The sequence below is a fragment of the Ovis aries genome, chromosome 5 (assembly GCF_016772045.2).
Source record: "Ovis aries strain OAR_USU_Benz2616 breed Rambouillet chromosome 5, ARS-UI_Ramb_v3.0, whole genome shotgun sequence".
Lineage (NCBI taxonomy): Eukaryota > Metazoa > Chordata > Mammalia > Artiodactyla > Bovidae > Ovis > Ovis aries.
This window is the reverse complement of record NC_056058.1, coordinates 31986376-32010021: the sequence shown is the minus strand read 5'-3', so window position 1 is coordinate 32010021 and position 23646 is coordinate 31986376.

Below are 23646 nucleotides of genomic sequence, written 5' to 3'. Positions count from 1 at the left end.
ATTGATTTGTACTTTCCTATTAAAGTTATATGCAAGTATTAGATCACTTATTTTTTAATTTTTTAAAATTAGAGTGTAATAGCTCTGCAAGGCTGTGTTAGTTTCTGCTGTACAACAACTTGAATCAGCTATAAGTAGATATATATCCTCCCCGCCCCTGCCACCTGTCACACCCTTCTAGGTCATCACAGAGCACCAAGCTGAGCTCCCCGTGTTACACAGCAGCTTCTCACTAGCTATCTATTTTACACATTCATTATATTTAAACAGTTGGAATATGTGAAATTAAGATTTTAGAAGGCAATATGTGGGAATAAACACTAAAATGAGAGGAGGAGGAGCTACTATTTCAAACTTAAGTCACCCAATTGTGTCTGACTGTGACCCCTTGGACTGTAGCCCACCAGGCTCCTCTGTCCATGGAATTCTCCAGGCAAGAATACTGGAGTGGGTTACCATTTCCTCCTCCAAGGGATCTTCCCAACCCAGGGATCAAACTCGTGTCTCCTGCATTGACAGGTGGATTTTTTACCCCTGAGCCATCTGGGAAGCCCCAAGTGTTTCGATACATTATATCATATAATACTCAAGAGGAGCTTCAAGGATAATATCTCCATTTTACAGATGAAGTTTGGAGGGATCAATAATATCCTCAAGATCATGGGTTAAAAATCGGGATTTATTGCAGAAATCTTAGCAAAGATCCAAATCTGTGGTGCTGGGATGGTAAAGTCCAGGCAACCCAGAACCCTGATGGGATAAACAGTTGATGAAAATATGTGTACTCTGACCTTCGCTCTTGCTCATTTACTGCTTTCTCTCAATGCTGCTATTTACTTTCTGAGTATACAGATAAAATCTGTAGCCAAAGAAATTGTTCAAAGTTGGTGGAGAAAAAGTCCAGTATTCGGAATAAGTAACTGAATAAGTATTCAGTATTCAGATAAGTAACTCTTATTTATCAACAACTTATGAACTTATCAACAATCAACAATAAAGAGACAAAAAAAAACAATTAAAAATGGGCAAATAATTTTGAATAGATAGTTGTCCAAAAAAGATTGACAAATGCCAATTAGCAAATGAAAAGATGCTCACCATCATTAGTCACCAGGGAAATTCAAGTCAAAACCATAATGAGATACTTCTTTGCACCCATTAGGGATGTGGAGAAATTGAAACCCTTATTCATTTTGCTGATGGAAATGTAGACTGGGATAGCCACTGTGGAAAAGTTCGTCAGTTCCTTAAAAAGCTAAACAGCTTTATCACCTGACCCAGTCATTTGACTCCAAGTTTTATACTCAGAACTGAGAACATGAGTGAGTGAGTGAAAGTCGCTCAGTTGTGTCTGACTCTTTGTGACCCTATGGAACTGTAGTCTGCCAGGCTCCTTTGTCCACGGAATTCTCCAGGCCAGAATACTGGAGTGGGTAGCCTTTACCTTCTCCAGGGGATCTTCCCAAGCCAGGGATCGAACCCAGGACTCCTGTATTGCAGGCAGATTCTTTACAGTTTGAGGCGTCAGGGAAGCCCAAGAATACTGGAGTGGGTAGCCTATCCCTTCTCCAGGGGATCTTCCTGACCCAGGAATTGAATCAGGGTCTCCTGCATTACAGGAGGATTCTTTACCAGCTGAGCTACCAGGGAAGCCCCACTGAAAACATGTTCAGAAAAAACCTTGTATGTGAATTAAAAAAAAAATGATTTATTTATTTGGATGGGTCGAATTATAGTTGTGGCACATGGGATCTTTATTGTGTCCACTCACTAGTTGTGGCACATGGGCTTAGTTGCTCCAAGGCATGTAGAATCTTCCCTGACCAGGGATCAAACCTTCCTCCCTTGCATAGCAAAGCAGTTTCTTAACCACTGGACCACCCGGGAAGCCCCTACATGAATGTTTATAGCAGTATTATTTTTAATAGCCCCAAACGTAGAAACTCAAATATATATATCAACTAATGAATGGATGAAGAAAATGTGGTATGCCTATGCAATAGAATATATTCCACCATAAAAAGGAAGAGGGATTGATATCTGCCACAATGTGGATGAACCTTGAAAACACTATGCTAAGTGAAAGAAACCAGTTATAAAAGGCTACTTATTCTCTGATTCCTTTTATATGATCTATCCAGGATAGGAAATTCATGGAGACAGAAAACAGAGCAGTGGGCAAAAGGAGGTGGAAAATGATGGCTTATGGGTATGGGTACTCTTTTGGGCGAAATGAAAATGTTCTTAAATTAGATAGTGGTAATAGTTTGCACATTCTCCTGAATATACTAAAGACCAAATAATTGTCCTAAAAGAAATCAGTCCTGAAAATTCATTGGAAGGACTGATGCTGAAGCTGAAACTCCAGTACTTTGGCCACCTGATGTGAAGAACTGACTCATTGGAAAAGACCCTAATGCTGGGAAAGATTGAAGGCGGGAGGAGAAGGGGGCGACAGAGGATGAGATGGTTGGATGGCATCACCGACTTGTTGGACATGAGTTTGAGCAAGCTGAACTAAATGAATTTTACACTTTAAAAGGATGAATTTGATGGCATATTAAAAAATAATTAAAATTTTTATAGCCCCCAGATAGAAAAATTAATAAAACCAAAGGCTGCTTCTTTGACTAGATAAAAGAAATTGATCAGTTCAGTTCAGTCACTCAGTCATGTCCGACTGTTTGTGACCCCATGGACTGCAGCACACTAGGTCTCCTTGTTCATCACCAACTCCCGGAGCTTACTCAAACTCATGTCCATTAAGTCAGTGATGCCATCCAACCAACTCATTCTCTGTCATCCCCTTCTCCTCCTGCCTTCAATCCTTCCCAGCATCAGGGTATTTTCCAACGAGCTCTTCACATTAGGTGGGCAAAGAATTGGAGCTTCAAATTCGGCATCAGTCCTTCCAATGAATATTCAGGACTGATTTCCCTTAGGATTGACTGGTTTGATCTTCTTGCCGTCCAAGGGACTCTCAAGAGTCCTCTCCAACACCGCAGATCAAAAGCATCAGTTCTTCATGGTGCTCAGCTTTCTTTATAGTCCACCTCTCACATCCATTCATGACTACTGGGAAAACCATAGCTTTGTCTAGATGGACCTTTGTTGGCAAAGTAATGTCTCTGCTTTTTAATATGCTGTCTAGGTTAGTCATAGCTTTTCTTCCAAGGAACAAGTGTCTTTTAATTTCATGGCTGCAGTCACCATCTTCAGTGATGTTGGAGCCCCCCAAAATAAAGTCTCTCCATGTTTTCATTGTTTCCCCACCTATTTGCCATGAAGTGATGGGACTGGATACCATGATCTTAGTTTTCTGAATATTGAATTTTTCACTTTCCTTTTTCACTTTCATCACGAGGCTCTTTAGTTCATTTTCTGCCATAAGGATGGTGTCATCTGCCTATCTGAGGTTATTAATACTTCTCCCGGCAATCCTGATTCCAGCTTGTGCTTCATCCAGCCTGGCATTTCGCACGTACTCTGCATATAAGTTAAATAAGCAGGATGACAATATGCAGCCTTGACGTACTCCTTTCCTGACTTGGAACCAATCCGTTGTTCCATGTCCAGTTCTAACTGTTGCTTCTTGACTTACATACAGATTTCTCAGGAGTGGTAAGGTGGTCTGGTATTCCCATCTCTTGAAAAATTTTCCAGTTTGTTGTGATCCACAGTCAAAGGCTTTGGCATAGTCAATAAAGCAGAAGTAGATTTTTTTTTTCTGGAATTCTTTTGCTTTTTCAATGATCCAATGGATGTTGGCAATTTGATCTCTGGCTCCTCTGCCTTTTCTGAAACCAGCTTGAACATCTGGAATTTCATGGTTCACATACTGTTGAAGCCTGGCTTGGAGGATTTTGAGCACTACTTTGCTAGTGTGTGAGATGAGTGCAGTTGTGCTATAGCTAGAACATTCTTTGGCATTGCTTTTCTTTGAGACTGAAATGAAAACTGACCTTTTCCAGTCCTGTGGCCACTGCTGAGTTTTCCAAATTTGCCTGCATATTGAGTGCAGCACTTTCACAGCATCATCTTTTAGGATTTGAAAGAGCTCAACTGGAATTCCATCACCTCCGCTAGCTTTGTTCGTAGTGATGCTTCCTAAGGGCCACTTGACTTCGCATTCCAAGATGTCTGGCTCTAGGTAAGTGATCACACAATCATGGTTATCTGGGTCATGAAGATCTTTTTTGTACTGTTCTTCTGTGTATTCTTGCCACCTCTTCTTAATATCTTCTGCTTCTGTTAGGTCCATACTATTTCTGTCCTTTATTGAGCCTATCTTTGCATGAAATGTTCCTTGGTATCTCTAATTTTCTTGAAGAGATTTCTAGTCTTTCCCATTCTCTTGATAGAGACTGATAAACTCTAACAAATGTGTTGGGGGAAAAGAAATTAAATAAAATTAAATAAGATACAGAAAGAGAATGGTCAAATAAGTAGACACAACAGAAATATAAAAAAATAACAAAAAATTACAGAAACACCTCACAATAATATTAACTTGGTATATCAGGATTGAAGATGTATCCTGCCTGTGTTCTCAATGGCTGTGGTCTTTAATTTTCATCTTTTCTGAGAGGTCTGTAGTGAGAATATGAAGGTGGGGTCGGCGGGGGGGCAACAGCAAACAATCTCTTAAGAGACTTCAAAGTGAGCAGGAGTCTGGTGGCTTAAATCTGCAGCATTGGACCACCAGCAAACTGGGGAATTCGTGGAATTTCTGCCAGTGACCTGGAGGTTTTGGCTAATTTGGGTCTTAGAATTGTTGCAATCTATAATGAAGCCACTAGATGGCATCACAGTGCAGCTAGCCAGGGTAAACCTGTTGCTGCTGCTGCTGCTGCTGCTGCTGCTGCTTCTAAGTCGCTTCAGTCAAATCTGTGTGACCCCATAGACGGCAGCCCACCAGGCTCCCCCGTCCCTGGGATTCTCCAGGCAAGAACACTGGAGTGGGTTGCCGTTTTCTTCTCCAATGCATGAAAGTGAAAAGTGAAAGGGAAGTCTCTCAGTCGTGTCCGACTCTTCGCGACCCCATGGACCACAGCCTACCAGGCTCCTCTGTCCATGGGATTTTCCAGGCAAGAGTACTGTGGTGTTGCAATTCCTGGCCCCTGGTTGTAAAAGTTCATCCTGAACATTTCATTAGTTTCACAATTAAATATCTCTTCATTTACATGACTAATTTTTAAAATTAATTAATTTTAATTGGAGGCTACTTACTTTACAATATGGTGGTGGTTTTCTGCCATACATTGACATGAATCAGCCACAAGTGTACATGTGTCCCCCATCCCGAACCCCTCTCCCACCTCCCTCCCCATCCCACCCCTCCGGGTTGTCCCAGTGCACCGGCTTTGAGTGCCCTGTTTCATGCATCTAACTTGGACTGCGTCAAACTTTACATGACTAATTTTTAATGTTTCCATTATACTTATGGCTTTTTCTCTGCTATAAATAACTATGTGAGTGAACTTAAAAAGCAGGTGAAGTGGATACATTTCTTGAAAAATAGAAGATGTCACAATTAGCACAAATTTAATAGAAAATTTAAAGAGAATCATAAATAAATATGAAATAAACTGAAATGGAATTTAATGGCTTCCCCTCTCTGGAATTCTAAGCTCAAAAGCATTTTTCAGGTAAAATCTAAGAAACTTCCAAGAGACAGTTGTTTTCTAACGTACACTGGTTGTTCCAGACAATGGAGGAGGATAAAAGCTGCCTGGCTCATTTTATGAACCCAGGGTAAGAAATAAAATTCACAGTGTGTATGTGAGTGCACCCTCTGCTGGGGGCTGTGACTCTCTCAGTGCCAGAGAGACATTGGAGCCTGGCCTTTGCCTACTGAGTCCAAAGATGTGCCACAAAGATGCCAGGCCCTTCTCTCTCTCTTCTTCCCCAACCTCTCCAGCAGACAAGAGCTCCATGTACTCAGTATGGGAGACCTCAGCTGGTACGTGGTGACTCAGAGTCACACCAGGACCTCCTGAATAGAGGACACTTGCAGAGAGAAGGGGACAGCACTTTTCCTTCCTAGGGTAGCTGGGTCAGAAAGTCTTTCCTTTGTCTGAGCTGAAATCTGCTTTGTTGGGGGCACTCTCTGACTATATGATCTGCTTGAGCTCCTCAGTTGGGACAGTGAATAGCAACCAGCCAGGAAAAAACAGGGTCTTCAGGTCTGTGGTGCTGCAGTTACAGACCAAGTTCCAGGAAGATACTGGTTACCACACACTGGGGACCTTAAGCAGATGGAGGACAGACCAGGAGAGTAAAGGGTCTTAGGTGGAGTGGCCCATGGCAGCTGGGTTAGTTGTTCTGCACACAACTGCTGTTGCTGGGTAGCACAGGATATGAAAGGTGTTGAGAAAATCCCATATTAACCAGAAGCTTCTCAGTTATACTGGTATCATTTTGTAAAATATTTATTTGGCTGTGCCTAATTTATTTATTGGGCTTCCCTGGTGGCTCAGATGTTTAAGAATCTGCCTGCAATGCAGGAGACCTGGGTTCGATCCCTGGTTCGGGAAGATCCCCTAGAGAAGGGAGTGGCATCTCACTCCAGTACTATTTCCTGGGAAATCCATGGACAGAGGAATCTGGTGGTCTACAGTCTGTGGGGCTGCAAAGAGTCAGAAGCCACTGAGCATGCACTGCACCACCGGGTCTTACTCGCAGCCCATGGGACCTGTGATCTTCTTTGTGGCATGCAGGATATTTAGTTGCGGCATGTGGGGCCTTAGTTCCCTGACTAGAGATTGAACTCTAGCCCCCTGCATTGAGAGCAAGGAGTCTTAGGGAAGTCCCTAAGATACTAGGGAAGTCCCTAATATCATTTGTTTATCAGTCTGTATATAGGAACTTCTGCAAGACAGACTGTATCTAGGAATTAATTTATCCAAGATTATGCACGTGCTCAATGGGGAGAATTTTTTTAATGTAAATAAAGAGCATAGAAGATGATCTGAATAAATGGAGAAACATTTCATGCTCTTGGATGAAATGACTAATATAAGGAAGATGGCAATTTTTCCTAAATTATGTATAATTTCTATTCAATCCTGATGAAAATTCCATTTGGATTTTTGGATGAATTTGATGGCCTCTACTTAAAAATTTAGTAGAAATTTCATAAAGAAAGCTGAGCAATGAAGAATTGATGCTTTTGAACTGTGGGGTTGAAGACTCTTGAGGGTCCCTTGGATAGCAAGGAGGTCAAACCAGTCAATCCTAAGGGAACTCAGTCCTGAATATTCATTTGAAGGACTGATGCTGAAGCTCCAAAACTTTGGCCACCTGATGCAAAGAACTGACTCATTGGAAAAGATCCTAATGCTCGCAAAGATTGAAGGCAGGAGGAGAAGGGGATGACAGAGGATGAAATGGTTGGATGGCATCACCTACTCAATGGACATGGGTTTGAGCAAGCTCCAGGAGTTGGTGATGGACAGGGAAGCCTGTTGTGCCACAGTCCGTGGGGTCACAAAGAGTCAGACATGACTGAGCAACTGAACGGAATTTGAAAATTTATACAGAATAATAAAAGTGCACAAATAGTAAGCCAATGTCTTTTTAAAAATTGTAGTAAACACATCAGATCGTTGCTCCTGACAAATGTACAGTACAATGATGCTAACTATAAGCAGAATGTTATACAGCAGGTCTCCAGAACTTTTCTATAATAAGCCAAGCTTGCAGAAGAAAACTGAATATAACATTTCCTGGCAGATACTGAGACAGGCTACCAAGCCATAGTAATGAAAACAGTGCGATATTGATACAAGGCCAGGCAAATTGATCAGTGAAACAGAACAGAGAGTTCCACAGATTCGTGTATTGATTGGAAGTTAATATATTGTAAAGGTGGCACCACATGTCAATGGGAAAATGAAAGATTGTATATTAGACACTACTGGATGAACAGGGTCATTACACAGAGAAGAATAAGGTTGATCTTGTCAAACATCATATACAAAGGCAGATTCCAGATGACTAAAAGACCTAAATGTAAAAGTTTAAACTGTACAATTATTAGAAGAAAATGTAGAACTTCTTTGTGACCTTAAGGTGGGGATTTATTAACGAAAAGCTCAAATGTGAAATCTTTAAGAAGAGAAGTTGATTTTGTTTACCTCTGAGCAATGTTATTACAAAGATTAGAATGTTAACAAGACTATGAATCAAGTTCTAATGCCAACAAGAGACTCATGTCTGAAAAATACTGCAAATTAACAAGGAAAAGGTACAATCTCTAGTGGAAAATGGTGACATATAGGAAAAGAAAATTTACAGAATAAATGCAAAATTTTATAAGAGCATATGCAGATACAAGAGTATATGTTGTTTATAAAGGAGGAGAGAAATGCTGGTGGGCCATGGGGACTTAAAATATACACATGAATAAACAAAGGAGTAAATTAATAATTAAGAGAGGAGTCTGTGGACCAATGAACTGAGCCCCACCAACTGAGGCATGTCATCACCTTCTTCTCTGAAGGAGACCCAAAAAGAAAAGGAAAGCAACATAATTGAAGGTATCTGTCTCGTTAAAGCTTTGAACCCTCCCCTTCTCTCTAATGTTATCCCTTGAGGCCCTGTAAACATCTTCCTGTTAATTAGGTAACTTCAGAGGCTGTCTTGATGATTATCTGAAGTGATGTATGTAGGGCACCGGCACAGAGTATATCCTCAAATGCTAGTTACCTGGTCCTTACTTGAATATGTTCTTTTTCATCGGCTTTTCCCCTAACAGTTCTTCATTTAACACTTAAAAATCTTTCACTTTGGATTCATTCTTCTCTGGTTTTCTCTATCACACTCCATCACTCTATCACACTCTATCTAAATGTGGTCACCTTAGTTTTTTCCTACAGGTGTGTCTCCCTTCTGGAGATCTCATGTCTGTGAATGCAGCCTGGGAGAGCATAAGCTGCATCACCCTGATGGCTCAGGTGGAGTCCCCTCCAGCCCTCCATCCCCACTCCAGAATCTATCAAGTAACTTCTGCTGCCAGCAACCTTTCTTTCCCATCCCCTCTTGTGTCATACATTTTCAGCCCCACGAAGAGAGGTTGCCTGTTGAATTTCACTTCATTAAATTTGCTCTCAGCCTGTCAATTGTGCTTTCAAACAAGGTCTCCAGCTTCATATCATTCTGGAATTTGATATATGTATTGGGTGGATTTCCATGGTGCTGTGGGCAGAGCTAGGCCAAATTGAGGGATGGTCCAAATTGAGGCAGGTTTAACTTCAACATAGGGAAGATTTTGAAAAATCAGAGCTGTCTCAACATGAAATGGGTTTCCCGGGAAAGTAGTGAATTCATCATCAGTGGGGGTGTTCCAAGTGTGGTTGCTTGATCAAGGCAGGGCTGGTGGAGTCCTGAGGATCTTGCTTCTCCTGTCACATTAGAATCATCTGGTTGTTGTTATTCAGTCAGTAAGTCATGTCCAACTCTTTGAGATGCCATGGACTGCAGCATGACAGTCTCCTCTGTCCTGGCTCCCAGAGTTTGCTAAAACTCGTGTCCATTGACTCAGTGATGCCATCCGACCATCTCATCATCTGTCGTCCCCTTCTCCTCTTGCCCTCAATCTTTCCCAGCATCGGGGTCTATTTCAATGAGTCAGCTCTTCGCACCAGGTGGCCAAAGTATTGGAGCTTCAGCTTCAGCATCAGTCCTTCCAATGAATATTCAGGGTTGATTTCCTTTAGGATTGATGGGTTTGATCTCTTTGCAGTCCGAGGGACCCACAAGAGTCTTCTCTAGCACCACTGTTTGAAAACATCAGTTCTTTGATTCTCAGCCTTCTTTATGATCCAACTCTTGTATCCATACATGACTACTGGAAAAACCATAGCTTTGACTATACAGACCTTTGTTGGCAAAGTAATATCTCTGCTTTTTAATACAGTGTCTAGGTTTGTCATAGTTTTCCTTCCAAGGAGCAAGTGTCTTTTAATTTCATGGATGCATTCACCATCCGCAGTGATTTGGGGCCTAAGAAAATAAAATCTGTCACTGCTTCCACTTTTCCCCTTTCTATCTGCCATGAAGTGATGGGACCAGATGCCATGATCTTAGTTTTTTGTTTTTGTTTTTTTTTAATAATCTGGAGAGTTGTTTAAAGCTCACTTTCCCTAAGATAGCCTGATTTAATTGCTCTAACATGGGACCAGACATCAGCTTTAAAGCTTCCCAGGTGATTCCAACGTGCCTGTAGAGCTGAGAACGCAGAAAGAAATTAAACTTAGGAAAGTTGAGTCTGACAACCTAAAACTCTGTCTTTCATCTCAGAAATATTATTTTGACGTTCTATCTGGTATCAAGCTGGTGTGTTGTAGCCGCGAATTCTGGGAAATAAACTCACTCAGAAGGACAATGCAGTTTATTATACCGGCGGGCCCAAGGCAGAGTCTCCTCTTAGCCAAGGACCCAGACCGGTTTTTGTGAAAACCTTATATACCCTAAGTGTACATGCTCAACTCACTTCCCCAGATTCTTTGACACTTGTCTGAACAAAGGAAAAGAAAGATACAATCAAATTAACCCGTGATTCATATGTTTTACGCCTAGGTAGTTATTATCAATAGGCCTGTGGTCATACCCCAATAAGCATAATAGAATTTATGATTCTATTTGGTTACACAGATAATTAGGGTTTCTTTTAGGCAATGGAGAGTCTAGGTATGAGCCCTGGGGCTCTTTCATAGGGGTGGGGGTTGGGGGTCTGGTTTTTCAGTTGTATGTCATTTCCATAGATACTGGGCATATAGCTCAAAGTCCACAGTCTAGCCCAAGATGGAGTCCTGCTTTCAAGGTGGAGCCTGTTCTGTCTGTTTCCTCCTTCATTTCCCCTTCTTGATGCTCTTATCTCATAGTATGAGCATCACTCATAGGGATATATTGCGCCCTGGCTCTCTGACCGCCAATTTGGGAGAACGACACCAACCTTTGGGTTAAAAAGTTCATAATACATTGTAAAATGCAGGGTCCACAAAGCAGAACTATCAAGGCAATTCTAACAAGGGTAAATATAGTTTTCCACCAATTACCTTCACCCAGGATGGGACCGAAGTCCAGAAAGGAATCTTTTCATTTGACATTGCTTTTACCTGGTTTTTCATGTCATCTAAAGCAGCTGATACATTCCTACAACATTCAGCTGTGAGCATGTCCAAAGCCATTCTATTTTGAATTACTGCTTTTCTCATTTGGATTTGTTCTTCATTTAAGGCTTGGATGGCTTTAGCACCATCTAGGAGGGCCTGTTTTGTGAAATTAGTCAAGGCCTCTACTTTAATCATAATATCTGTTGTCCCTATAGAAGGTACAAATAAGGCAGCAATATACTCATACCATTGAAACACAGACCTCGTCCACCTAGCATGTAAATAAGGTAGATTTACCAGGGCTTGTTGTAGGTTAGGCTTTATGCTGCCATGGGCAAAAGTGAATCCCGGGGTGCAGCAGCCTACCCAGCCGATTGGTAACCAAGGCCAAAGGTTAGGCCCACAAAGCCATTGGGTTCCATTGGACACCATCCAGTGGATTCCAGGGTTATATTTCCAATCAGAGCCTGGCCAATGGATGGACTGGTTGGGGTGGTATGTGACCTCGAATGTTCATTTACATTGTTCGGGGGATAGGTACCCCATATATTTTAGTTCTTTTCGGTCTAATGGAGGTCACCAAACCCTACCCTTTGTTCTTTCTGTTCCCAGCATATAGAAGCAGGAGTAATTGATTGACCCTTTTCTGGGGTCATCCAGAAATATTCATCCCAGACTTGGTAGAATTGTTCAACATACCTACAGGCCTGTCCTGCCTTGCTGGTCAGGGAGCTTTTTTCCCTTTTGTTCTTTAACTATGAGGTATGGGCTTCTGTTACTCCTATGAAACTGGCGTTTACATCAAATGTAACCCCATGACCCAAGTCTATTGACTGTAGGTCTGGCTTACACTAAGAGAGCAGGGAGAGATTATGATTGACAAGAGAAAGGAAAGTCTCTTTTTGTTGTCCCAGAAAAGAGCAGGTTTAAAATATCCTTGGTGGAGTGGTGACACCCAAGGAAGTCCATCCATCACAGACAGAGGCATAGCCCCACGTAGCCAGCCGTTGCAGGTGCTGTGGAAGTCCACGTAGGAATGTGCCCATGAGACGGAAACATTGTCCTGAGTTGAAACGCAAGTTAAATTCAAAATCACGTTGATGAGGCCAAGCAACAGGAGTTGATTATGCAGCTTCATCTTGAAGGGGCTCGTCCAGGATCTTCTTTCCCTTCTTCTTAAGGATGATCTTAGTCTCTCGAGGGTCAGTGGGGTCCCTCTGTGCAGCCCACTCAGCGTTTTCTGGGTCTGCGTGGTATGTTCTCTTCACCCTCATGTGGTGGATCCAGGGAGTGATACATGCAACTTTAACTGCCGTAGGGGTGGTTAGAACAACAGTATATGGACCCTTCCAATGTGAGGCCAAGGAGTCGTGTTGCCAGTCCTTGACACAAATCCTCGGGCACAAATTCATCAATCTGTTCCCCTAGGGGGAACGGCACCCTTTCTTGTACAAACTTAGTTGCCTGATTTATTACCTTACCCAGTTGTTCCATCTCCCCTTACCTGAGGCAAATTTGTTGACACCTGTTTTATTGTGGGAGGGGCCTCCCATACACAATTTCGTACAGAGAATAGCCATGGGACCATGGGGTCATCCTGAGTGTGAACAGAGCCATCGGATGCTGGAGGCCAGCGTGAGGAATTCCATCCGTGACAAGGTCATGCGAGCCCAGACCGGCAGAGATCTGATGTGCAAGGTCCAGTCAGATCTCAGGTTTTTCCCCTGGTGTTTCCTGAGCATGTACCTCAAAAATTAAGAATCTGCCTGCTTTTCCACTCTTCTGACATTCTCTGGAAAAAGTCAATTCAGGGCTTTAGGCTTCTGCATTTGAAAGAGTGTTTCAATCCAAAAACGCCTCTGATGGCTTTTTAGCCTGCCTGCATGTCATCACAGCTGCGCATGTGATTGTTTGAGGCCTCCTGACCGCAGGAGGCACAGGAAGCTTTAAACATCCTAGGAATGTAGGGGCTTCCGAAGAGTCAAATCATTAGAATAGGACTGATTAAAGGTTTCATTTGTTGAGCCAATACTTGCTGCCAAATTTTCATATCCTGTATTTTTAGTTATAGTTGGTATATAGAAAAACAAGTAGCAGACCTGGTATTAGCAACATTAGATCTTTGAGTTAAGTACCTTCTTTGTTATAACCCACTGCGCCTTTGTTCTGTAGAGATGTAACTTTAGTGCTTTAAGGAGATGCAGATTAAAGAAAAACACTTCAGGGGAAACGAGATTAACATTCATTAAGAAAGAGAGCCAAAAAGTGTTAGCAAGCCTCTGGGCCAGAAGATAATGTAAATCACCTGAGACCTTATGTATACAAAAAGATATACAGAAAGAGTCTGGGCTGCTAACGCTACATAATTTTGTATTACCCATTGATCTCTATGTATAATCAAAAGTATAAAAGGCTTTGAAGGACAATAGAAGGGGAACCAGTCGCTGGGCTGGTTTCCCCTGTGTCTCCTCTTTACTCTAATTTCAGGCTGAATTCCCATCTGGGGTGTGGAGGCTCACTATGTCTACTTACTTGTCCTGGCTTTTAAGATCCATAAGAGAGAGAGCCCAAGGCGGGGCACTCTCCGATATTCAAACGGGCGCTGGCGGCCTAATGTACATGGTGCAAGCTCCTTGTCTGGAACTTTATTGGTTTTCCACGTAACCCAAGTTAATCAGCCTCTTCTCTCCACTTAATTTTCCTATTACACTATTTCTTCCTAATCTAATCTTATATTAATAAATAAATAAGTTTTCCTCGCCGACTCCGTCCACCCTTCGGATTCCCTGGATCCACCGGGGCTGGACCCCGGCAGTTGGAAACAAGTCCACCCTGGAACAGTTGGTCTCTATGATCCACTTGGAGAGTGTCTCTCTAAGTGTCCAGTTGGGTCCTTGCACCATCCCAGAACTCTGGGGCCTATATGCTGTATATAATTTCCACTTGATGTTTAAAGTTTTGCTTACTTGTTATACTAAATCAGCTACAAAAGCCGGGCCATTGTCCAATCCAATGCTGGTAGGAAATCCAAATCTGGGAACTATTTCACTAAGCAGGCACTGGGCTACTTTTGATGCTTTTTCAGTCCGGGTAGGAAAAGCTTCTACCTATCCAGAGAACGTACATACCATGACCAGCAGGTAAGGGTAGTGTTGGTGAGGTTTCATTTCAGTGAAATCCAGTTCCAGGTGTTCAACGGGCAGCGTGCCTTTTAGCTGAATCCCCAGAGGTTTCTGTCTGTGCCAAGAGGCAGCATGACCTGTGAACAGGAAGTGCAATTCTGAGATTTGTCCTGTGTAGCGAAGAGAGGCGGGGAACCAAGAAATATCTTTGAATTAGCTCTTCCAGTTTATCATCGCCTAGGTGGGTCGCTTGGTGTATTTGGCTTACCAGAGTGGGTGCCAGCTCCTCCGGCATCAATAATTTGCCACTTGGCAATTCCCACTATCCCTTTTCAGTCTTGATGGCCCCTTCCTCTTTGCCTGGTTGGTTTTGGGCTTCAGTGTATTTTATAGAGTTCAGTGTTAGCTCAGGCAGCTCCGCCAATACGAGAGCTTTTCTAGGGGCTTCACTTGTCACCCCCCAAGCCCTTGGCTGCTTGTTTAGAGGTCTTATCTGCCAGCCTGTTTCCCCGAGCCTGGGGGGTATCCTCTTTTTGATGTCCTCGGCAATGTATGACTGCAACCCTTTCTGGTTCCCAGGCAGCAACTAATAGGGCCAGAATTTCTTCCTTATTTTTAATATCTTTTCCACTAGCTATCAAAAGGCCTCTCTCCTTATACAGAGCCCTGTGTACATGTAGTGTGGCAAAAGCATACCTGGAGTCTGTGTAAATGTTTGTCTTCTTACCTTTTGACAGCTGGAGGGCCCGGATTAGAGCAAATAGTTCGGCCCATTGAGCGGACCAGTGTGATAGCAGAGAGCTAGCCTCAAGGATGGTTTCTTCCATGACTGCTGCATATCCTGACAGTCGTTGTCCTTGTTTCACCAGGCTGGTGCCTTTGGTGTACAGGACCAAATCTGGGTCCAGGATTGGCTGGTCTCAAGTCAGGTCTGCTGGCATATTTCTTTGCAATCATGTGAGGGCCCACCTTCTCCCACAGGAAGGAGAGTGGCCGGGTTCAAGGCCTGACAATTCAATAGTAACATGGGGGTTCTCACATAACGGTCTCTGGTATTGAGTAACATCTCTGGTATTGAGTAACGTCTCTGGTATCGAGTAACGTCTCTGGTATTAATTGAGGGATGTCGACAGCCATTTATGGGGGTCCCTTGGCAGGAGTGTTGACCTCATGTGGGACTTTCATGATCAAATCTTGTCTGAAAGTCAGCTTGGTTGCCTCCCGAACCAGTAAGGCAACTGCAGCAACTGCCTGTAAGCATACCGGCCACCCAGTGGCCACATTGTCCAGCTGTTTTGGGAAATAAGCCGCGGGTCTGTCCCATGTCCCCTTAATCTGGGACAATACTCCCATAGCTACCTTGTCCTTTTCAGTCACGAAAAGAGTAAACAGCTTAGCAAGGTCTGGCAGGTGAAGGTGGGTGCTGGCATAATTGTATTGGGTTTGAGAATTGATGCTTTTGAACTGTGGTGTTGGAGAAGACTCTTGAGAGTCCGTTGGACTGTAAGGAGATCCAACCAGTCCATCCTAGGGGAGATCAGTCCTCGGTGTTCTTTGAAAGGAATGATGCTAAAGCTGAAACTCCAGTACGTTGGCCACCTCATGTGAAGAGTTGACTCACTGGAAAAGACTCTGATGCTGGGAGGGATTGAGGGCAGGAGGAGAAGGGGACGACAGAGGGTGAGATGGCTGGATGGCATCACCGACTTGATGAACATGAGTTTGAGTGAACTCCAGGAGTTGGTGATGGACAGGGAGGCCTGGCGTGCTGCGATTCATGGGGTCGCAAAGAGTCGGACGCGACTGAGCGACTGAACTGAACTGAGTTCTATTACTAGTGGGAGTTGTTCTGCAAACCTGGTTTTGTGTGTGTGTGTGTGCGTGTGTGTGTGTTTGTAGGGTGTTGTCTTCTGCTCGGACCTCAGGGAATTGTTGAGTTAACTCTCTTCTCTCGACTGTTTAGCCCATCTGGTTTCCCTTCTGGGAGATCGTGCAACCTCCATTCATCTTGAGGGGTTACTGAGAGAAAGAGTAAATGGGTGATTGAGCCCAGTTGAAGAGTGGGTCTTTTGTGGCAGGGAAAGGTCACTAGTGCCCCCAATTTAGATAGCAAGTCTCTTCCCAACAAAGGTACTGGGCATTCAGGATGTATAAAAATTCATGAGTCACTTGGTGTCCCCCCATCTGACATTTTCGGGGTAGGCTTGACACACAAAGGGGCCTTTGCCACCATCTGAGACCCAGCAGCCTCTGTATCTATTGGTGTGTAAAGTCCACAGGCCTTGCCCAATCTTTCGTAGCACTCAGAGGGTGATTCGCTTTCCCTTTGAATCACTGCAGAGGGTTTTGGCCTACTTATAGGTTTTTGGGCCCCCCTCTTGAGACCTTGTAAAATTGCCGCCTGATATCTCTCCAGGTGGCCCCTCCCTTCCTCTGTGTTACAGTCCCAGTTGGGCCTCTCATCGAGGGTGGCTAGTTCTGCCCACCGCTGCAGGTTTGCAGTACCCCCAGGTGCCATTTCTCTTAACCATTTTCTGGCCTCAGGATCCTGTGTCTTTCCTCAGTGCTGAAAAGGGAGACTGGTAGTTGGATTATGTCATCCCATGTAGGGCAGTGGGTTTGAAAAATAGTCTCCATTAGCCTAATCAGGGCTTGTGGCTCCCCCGAGTGTGGTGGAGTGTGTCTCTGCCAGTTTAATATATCTGTAGAGGAAAATGGCTGGTAATAATAAGCTACAGGGGGCTGATGGTAGTGCCCACATGCGTCCTGAACCGGAGGCTGTTGTAGCTCTCTGAGGGGCATCTGTAGTGGGGTTCTTTTATGCTGTTCCTTGGCGGAGCACAGCCTCTATCTAATTCCTATGTTTTCTTCCCCTTCCCGTCAGTACTCACTGGGAGAGGGTGATACAATCTAGGAGGTCCAGCTGAGGTGGAATTCTGGGGGCGTTGACCAGAGGTTTCCATCACTGGGATTGGAGCCTGCTGAAACGGTGGCTCTACGATCTCCCATCTCTGGGAGAGCTGCTGGAGGAGCAGTGTGTGCTGCAGGAACTTGACCTGGTCCTGGATTGGGCATTAAGGTGGCCTCCAGTCCTGTGGAGCACTTGGAGGCAGGCATGTCATTATCCAGTATGCGGGAAGGGTCAGGTCATCCCTGTCCAAATCCTGCAGAATTCCCTTTTTTATCAGTCAATCTTTGTGCCATTAATATTTTTCCCTTTCCCTTCTGGACACAGAACCTTGTCCAAGTAGGAGGGTCTTGAGCTAACCCTAGCCATGAGTCAATGTATGGATATTGATCCGGGTGTCCTGGCTCTCCTGTGACTACTGCATAGACTGCTTCCACTAGTTTTAAGTTCATGGTGCTCTCTGGTGGCCATCCTACTCCCAGAGGGGGCCATTCGGCCTCACAGAGTATGTGGAGGTGGTTAGTGTCATCTTTACCCATAGTGTCCTCCACCCCTTCTTTAAATTTTTAATCATGCACTGCAGTACAGTTGCCTTAGATTCACTTCCCCCCATCTCGCTTACCTTCTCAGATCTTCTACTTTTCCTTTTCTTTCTGCCTACGAAGTTCTCAGTACCCTATGTACTTCTGATATTTCCACTCAATGAAACATTTAAATTGCCATTTCACCTCCTTCCTAATTGGGGTGGGAAGAGTCCTGCCTGTCAGATCCCAGAGGGAGAAGGGGGATCAGCATGTCTTCACCTGCCGGTCAGCACAGCTGAACCAGAACACCACGTGATCCAAGACTGTTTCTCCCTTAACTTTTAAAGTCCGTTCTGCCTTGGTGGGCTTAATCAGGTGTGGATGAAAACACAGATGGGTTAAATATCCCATGTCCCAGACCATCTCTGGAAAAGCCAATTCGTACTCACTTATGTATCCCCCTCCTTCTAGCCTGACAATTCCGAGGGGGTCAAGAATGTCACAGCAGATGGGACACCTCCTTGGGGAGGGCAGAATACGAGTACACAAAGACCAAGTTTCTTCTCCTAAAAATCCCCTGGCAATTGCTTGGTATTTTCCCCAAGACGGCATGGACACCATCTCCTAAATGACATTCACAAATTTCCTTCCTAAGCCCTAAAACGCTCTTAAACCTGTGTACCAAGCAATCACTTCCACCTGCCTATTCCAGGCTCCTGTGGGTCTATGCCCCTTCTAGTCCCTCCCAGAGGGGTGATCAGGCCCCCTCTTCCACCCTGCTGGGTGCGTTCCTCTTCACCTGAGCGCTCAGTTCCCCTGCTGCCGTCCACCACCTGCTGATATGAAAGGTCCAGGCATTGAGAAGCAGAATGCTTCCAGAAAGGTGAGGCGCCTTCCCCTCTCTAGAAGATTCGAGCCACAAGGCCTCAGAGTAGTCCCAAATGGGACCTGTCTCCTTAAAGTGGGGAGTTTCCCAGCCAATGCACCAAATGTTTTAGACACGTGTTCTGGGAAACAAACTCACTCAGAAGGATAACGCAGATAGTGGAGTGCAGTTTATTACACCAGCGGGCCCAAGGCAGGATCTCTTCTTAACCAAGGACCCTGACCAGTTTTTGTGAAAACCTTGTATATCTTAAGTGTACATGCTCAAACCCACCTCCCCAAATTCTCTGAAACAAAGGAAAAGAAAGATACAATCAAAGTTAATCTGTGATTCGTATGCCTTAAACCCATGATTCGTATGCCTTAAACCCATGATTCGTATGCCTTAAGCCTAGGTAGTTAACCTTGGACAATGATCAATAGGCCTGTGGTCATACCCCAATAAGCATAATAGAATTTATGATTTTATTAGGTTACACAGATAATTAGGGTATTCTTTTAGGCGACGGGGAGTCTAGGTACGAGCCCTGGGGCTCTTCCATGGAAGTGGGGGAGGCAGTCTGGTTTTCCAGTTGGGATGTCGTTTCCATAGATACTGGCATATAGCTCAAAGTCCACAGTCCAGCCCAAGATGCAGTTCTGCTTTCAAGGTGGAGCCTGTTCTGTCTGTTTCCTCCTTCAGGTGCTTAGGTGCTTTTTGATGCTGACCTTTTCCTCCCCATGTTTTCTTTCAGCTCCGTCCTCCTGTGTCCACCTGGAGCATCTCTGGGTGGCAGGTGGCTGCCCCTGATGCAGCCACTCTCCCTCTCAGGTGCCGGCATGTTTTGCTCCATTTAAGATTGATCGCCTTAAAGTGCCTTCTTGGCCTCTCACACTGAAAATCACAGCACTTTCTCTAGAGGGACAATTTTCTGCAGGATTGGCTATTTTAAACAGTAGCACGAGTAAAGAAAACACATTTAACTGTGGGAAGGATATCAGCAGTAGCCCTAAGTGTAACTTTTCTTTCTGGGGCCCACTTGTTGAACTGGTTTAGAAAACCCCAGATTCTTGTTAATTTAAACAATTGGAAGAGAAATTAAGGAATGACTACAGGGGCCTCTATTTAGGGGTGCTTGTTAATTATCTGCATCCTACAGAGGAAATGATGAGGTGAGGAGGAGGAAGAGAATAGGGGGAGAGAGAGAGAAATCTGCTGCAGGACCCCCCCCCCCCCAATAGAAGCATCGCCCTTACGTCCCCTCATCACAGAGTGCATGTCCTGTTTTTTCTGCAAAATGAACTTATCATGAAATTTGAGATGCCCCTTCCCCTCTATCCTTTTCAGACTTGCTGTCTGCTCTTTTGGTCTTTTTAGCTCCCCCAAGGGCAGATGGATAGGCTGGCTCTCGGTGACTCAGTGCCATTTTATAGAGTTAATTCTTCTGTCTCTTGCCTCCTTTCAAGATAAAGATCAGGGCTTGACATTATGGCAGGCCTCCTTAAAGATCTGTGAGAGGGTAAGGTTCTTTAAAATATAATCACTTGCTTCCAGGCAAATAGCAATAGTTCCTGTTCCCAAACTTTAACCTTCCAACTACTAAATGTTAAATGTAAACAAGAGAAACCTTTACATTGCATTAAATACCTTCCTTTAAAAAATTTCTTTCTCAGATAAATTCTCCCTTGGATTTCTATCCTTAACCAGAGTTTGCTGTATTTACTGCTTCCTATTTTTTTTAAATTGGAGTATAGCTGATTTACAGTGTATGTTAGTTTCAGGTGTACAGCGTAGTGATTCTGTTACACATACATATAAAAGAACATATGTATTATTTTCAGATTCTTTTCCATTATAGGTGACTACAAAATACTGAGTATAGTTCCCTATGCTATATACTAGGTCCTTGTTGATTATCTATTTTATGTATAGTAGTATGTATATGTTAATCCCAAACTCAATTTATCCACCGCCCTTTCCCCATTGATAACTATAAATTTGCTTTTTGTGTCCGTGGGTCTCTTTCTGTGTTGTGAATAAGTTCATTTGCATCTTTGTTTTGGTTGCACATATAAGCAATATCATATGATATTTGTCTTTGTCTGGCTTACTTAGTGTCACATCTATAGGTCCATCCATGTGGCTGCAAATGGCATCATTTCATTATTTTTTAATGATAGTATTCCATTGTATTGTATGTGTGTGTACCATCATTCATCTGTCAATGGACATGTAGCTTACTTCTCTTTTCTAAATTCTTAAGATGGAGTGCATGAAGAATACATATGTATATTATTGATCAATTTTATTGAAAAATTGTATAAAGTGTAAGTTGCTTTACAATGTCATGTTAGTTTCTACTGTACAGCAAAGTGAATCAGCTGTATGTACACATATATCCCTCCTTTTTGGATTTCCTTTCCAGTTAGGTCACCACAGAGTGCTGAGTAGAGTTCCTTGAGCTCTGCAGTAGGTTCTCATTAGTTACCTATTTTATACATAGTATCAGTAATACATGTCAACCCCAATCTCTCAATTCATCCCACCTCACCCATTTCCCCCTTTGATGTCCATATGCTTGTTTTCTACATCTTTCTGTTTTGCAAATAAGATCATCTATACCATGTTTCTAGATTCCACATATATGCATTAATATATATTTGTTTTCCTCTTTCTAACTTACTTCACTGTGTATGACAGTCTCTAGATCCATCCATGTCTTTACAAATGACACAAATTTTTCCTTTTTTTGACTGAGTAATATTCCATTATGTATATGTACCACATTTTCATTATCTGTCAATGGGTATTTAGGTTGCTTCCGTGTCCTGGCTATTGTAAATAGTGCTGCAATGAATACTGGGATGCATGTATCTTTTTTTTAATTAATTAATTTATTTTAATTGAAGGCTAAGGCTAATTACTTTACAATATTGTCGTGGTTTTTGCCATACATTGACATGAATCAGCCATGAATGTACATGTGTCCCCCATCCTGAACCCCCCTCGCACCTCCCCCCCCATCCCATTCCACAGGGTTGTCCCAGTGCACCAGCTTTGAGTGCCCTGTTTCATGCATTGAACTTGGACTGGTCATCTGTTTCACATATGGTAATATACATGTTTCAATGCTGTTCTCTCAAATCATCCCACCCTTACCTTCTCTCAGAGTCCAAAAGTCTTTCTTTATATCTGTGTCTCTTTTGCTGTCTTGCATATGGGGTCATCGTTACCATCTTTCTAAATTCCATATATATGCGTTTATATACTGTATTGGTGTTTTTCTTTCTGACTTACTTCACTCTGTATAATAGGCTCCAGTTTCATCCACCTCATTAGTGTGTTAGTCACTCAGTAGTGTCCAACTCTTTGTGACCCCATGTACTGTAGCCCTCCAGGCTCCTCTGTCTATGGGATTTTCCAGGCAAGAATACTGGAGCGGGTTGCCATTTCCTTCTCCAGGGGATCTTCCCAACCCAGGAATTGAACCCAGGTCTCCTGGATTGCAGGCAGATTCTTTACTCTCTGAGCCACTGGGGAAGCCTTCCACCTCATTAGAACTGATTCAAATGTGTTCTTTTTAATAGCTGGGTAATATTCCATTGTGTATATGTACCACAGCTTTCTTATCCATTCTTTTGCTGATGGGCGTCTAGGTTGCTTCCATGCCCTGGCTATTGTAAACAGTGCTGTGATGAACACTGGGGTGCATGTGTCTTTTTGCATTATGGTTTTCTCTTGATACTGCTATGCTCAGTAGTGGGATTGCTGGGTCATATAGTAGTTCTGTTTTTAGTTTTTTAAGGAGCCTCCATGCTGTTCTCCATAGTGGCTGCATCAATTTACATCCTCACTGACAGTGCAGGAGGGTTCCCTTTTCTCCACGTTTATTGGGAGATTTGTTTGTAGATGGCCTGTGTGAAGTGATGCCTCACTGTAGTTTCGATTTGCATTTCTCTACTAATGAGTGATGATGAGCATCTTTCCATGTGTTTGTTGGCCTTTGTTTTCTTTGGAAAAATGTCTGTTTAGGTCTTCTACCCACTTTTTGATTGGGCTTTTTTTTTTCTTCTTTTTCAGTTGAGCTGCATGAGCTGTTTGTATATTTTGGAGACTAATCCTTTGTCATTTGCTTCATTTGGAAATATTTTCTCCTATTCTGAGGGTTGTCTTTTCTTCTTGTTTCTGATTTCCTTTGCTGTGCAAGGGCGTTTAAGTTTAATAGGGAGTATATTTTTTAAGTCATGAGGAAAATTCTGTTTGTCTGTTATCTCACTGGTAAGTGCTCCTGTTTCTGCTGGGTTGGCTTTATTGAGCTAAGGCTGAACTATGATACTCTCTACTCAGCCATTGTATTGCCCTCCTGGAGCCTCAATTACTACATCACCCTTGGTTGGAACTCTGGATTCAGACGAGGAGAATCTGAAAGATGAAAATAAGGCCTTCTTAATTATGGAATTATGCTCTTTCCTTGAGCAAATAAGAGAAAAACATGAGTTCATATCTATGTGGATCATTTTTTAACTCATATTTTTTTGGAGGGATGTTAAATTGATGCTCACGAAACACAGAATTGCTAGGCTTCAACTATGTGCCTTTAATATAGCTGGCTGACATGTAGTGCCCAGCAGCCTTCCACAGAACAAACCAGGATGATGGTTGCCCAAGGAGGTGAGGAGTTTCACTTTTGGCTTAGCTGTAATTGCCAAAGATTTCACTTTAGAAATCTGGTCCCCCAAAGGGCTGGAGATGGATAGGTGCTTCTGGCTCTAGGATGTTCTCAACGGTTTTGAGCTCCCTTATGAATTGTTTGCATGACTGTAAGAACAAGGCTTCAAGAACTTCCTAGCCAAGAGCAGTAACCCCTTGCTGGTGGAGGTTATAGTGTTGGCATGACCAAGCAAACAAGTGACAGATACATGACCTCCTCAAAGCTTCTAGGGGCCTTTTATCACGGAGGGTGCTCTTAGCCTGGAGAAATGGGGACCATTAAATCAGAAGGAACTGTGGCATCCTGGCCCAGCATCTAGTAAGAGGTATTAAGAGCAGCACAGCCACCCAGCCTCTGGGTCCTGGCTGCCTGGAGCTTTTGCTTAACTTTGAAAAATAA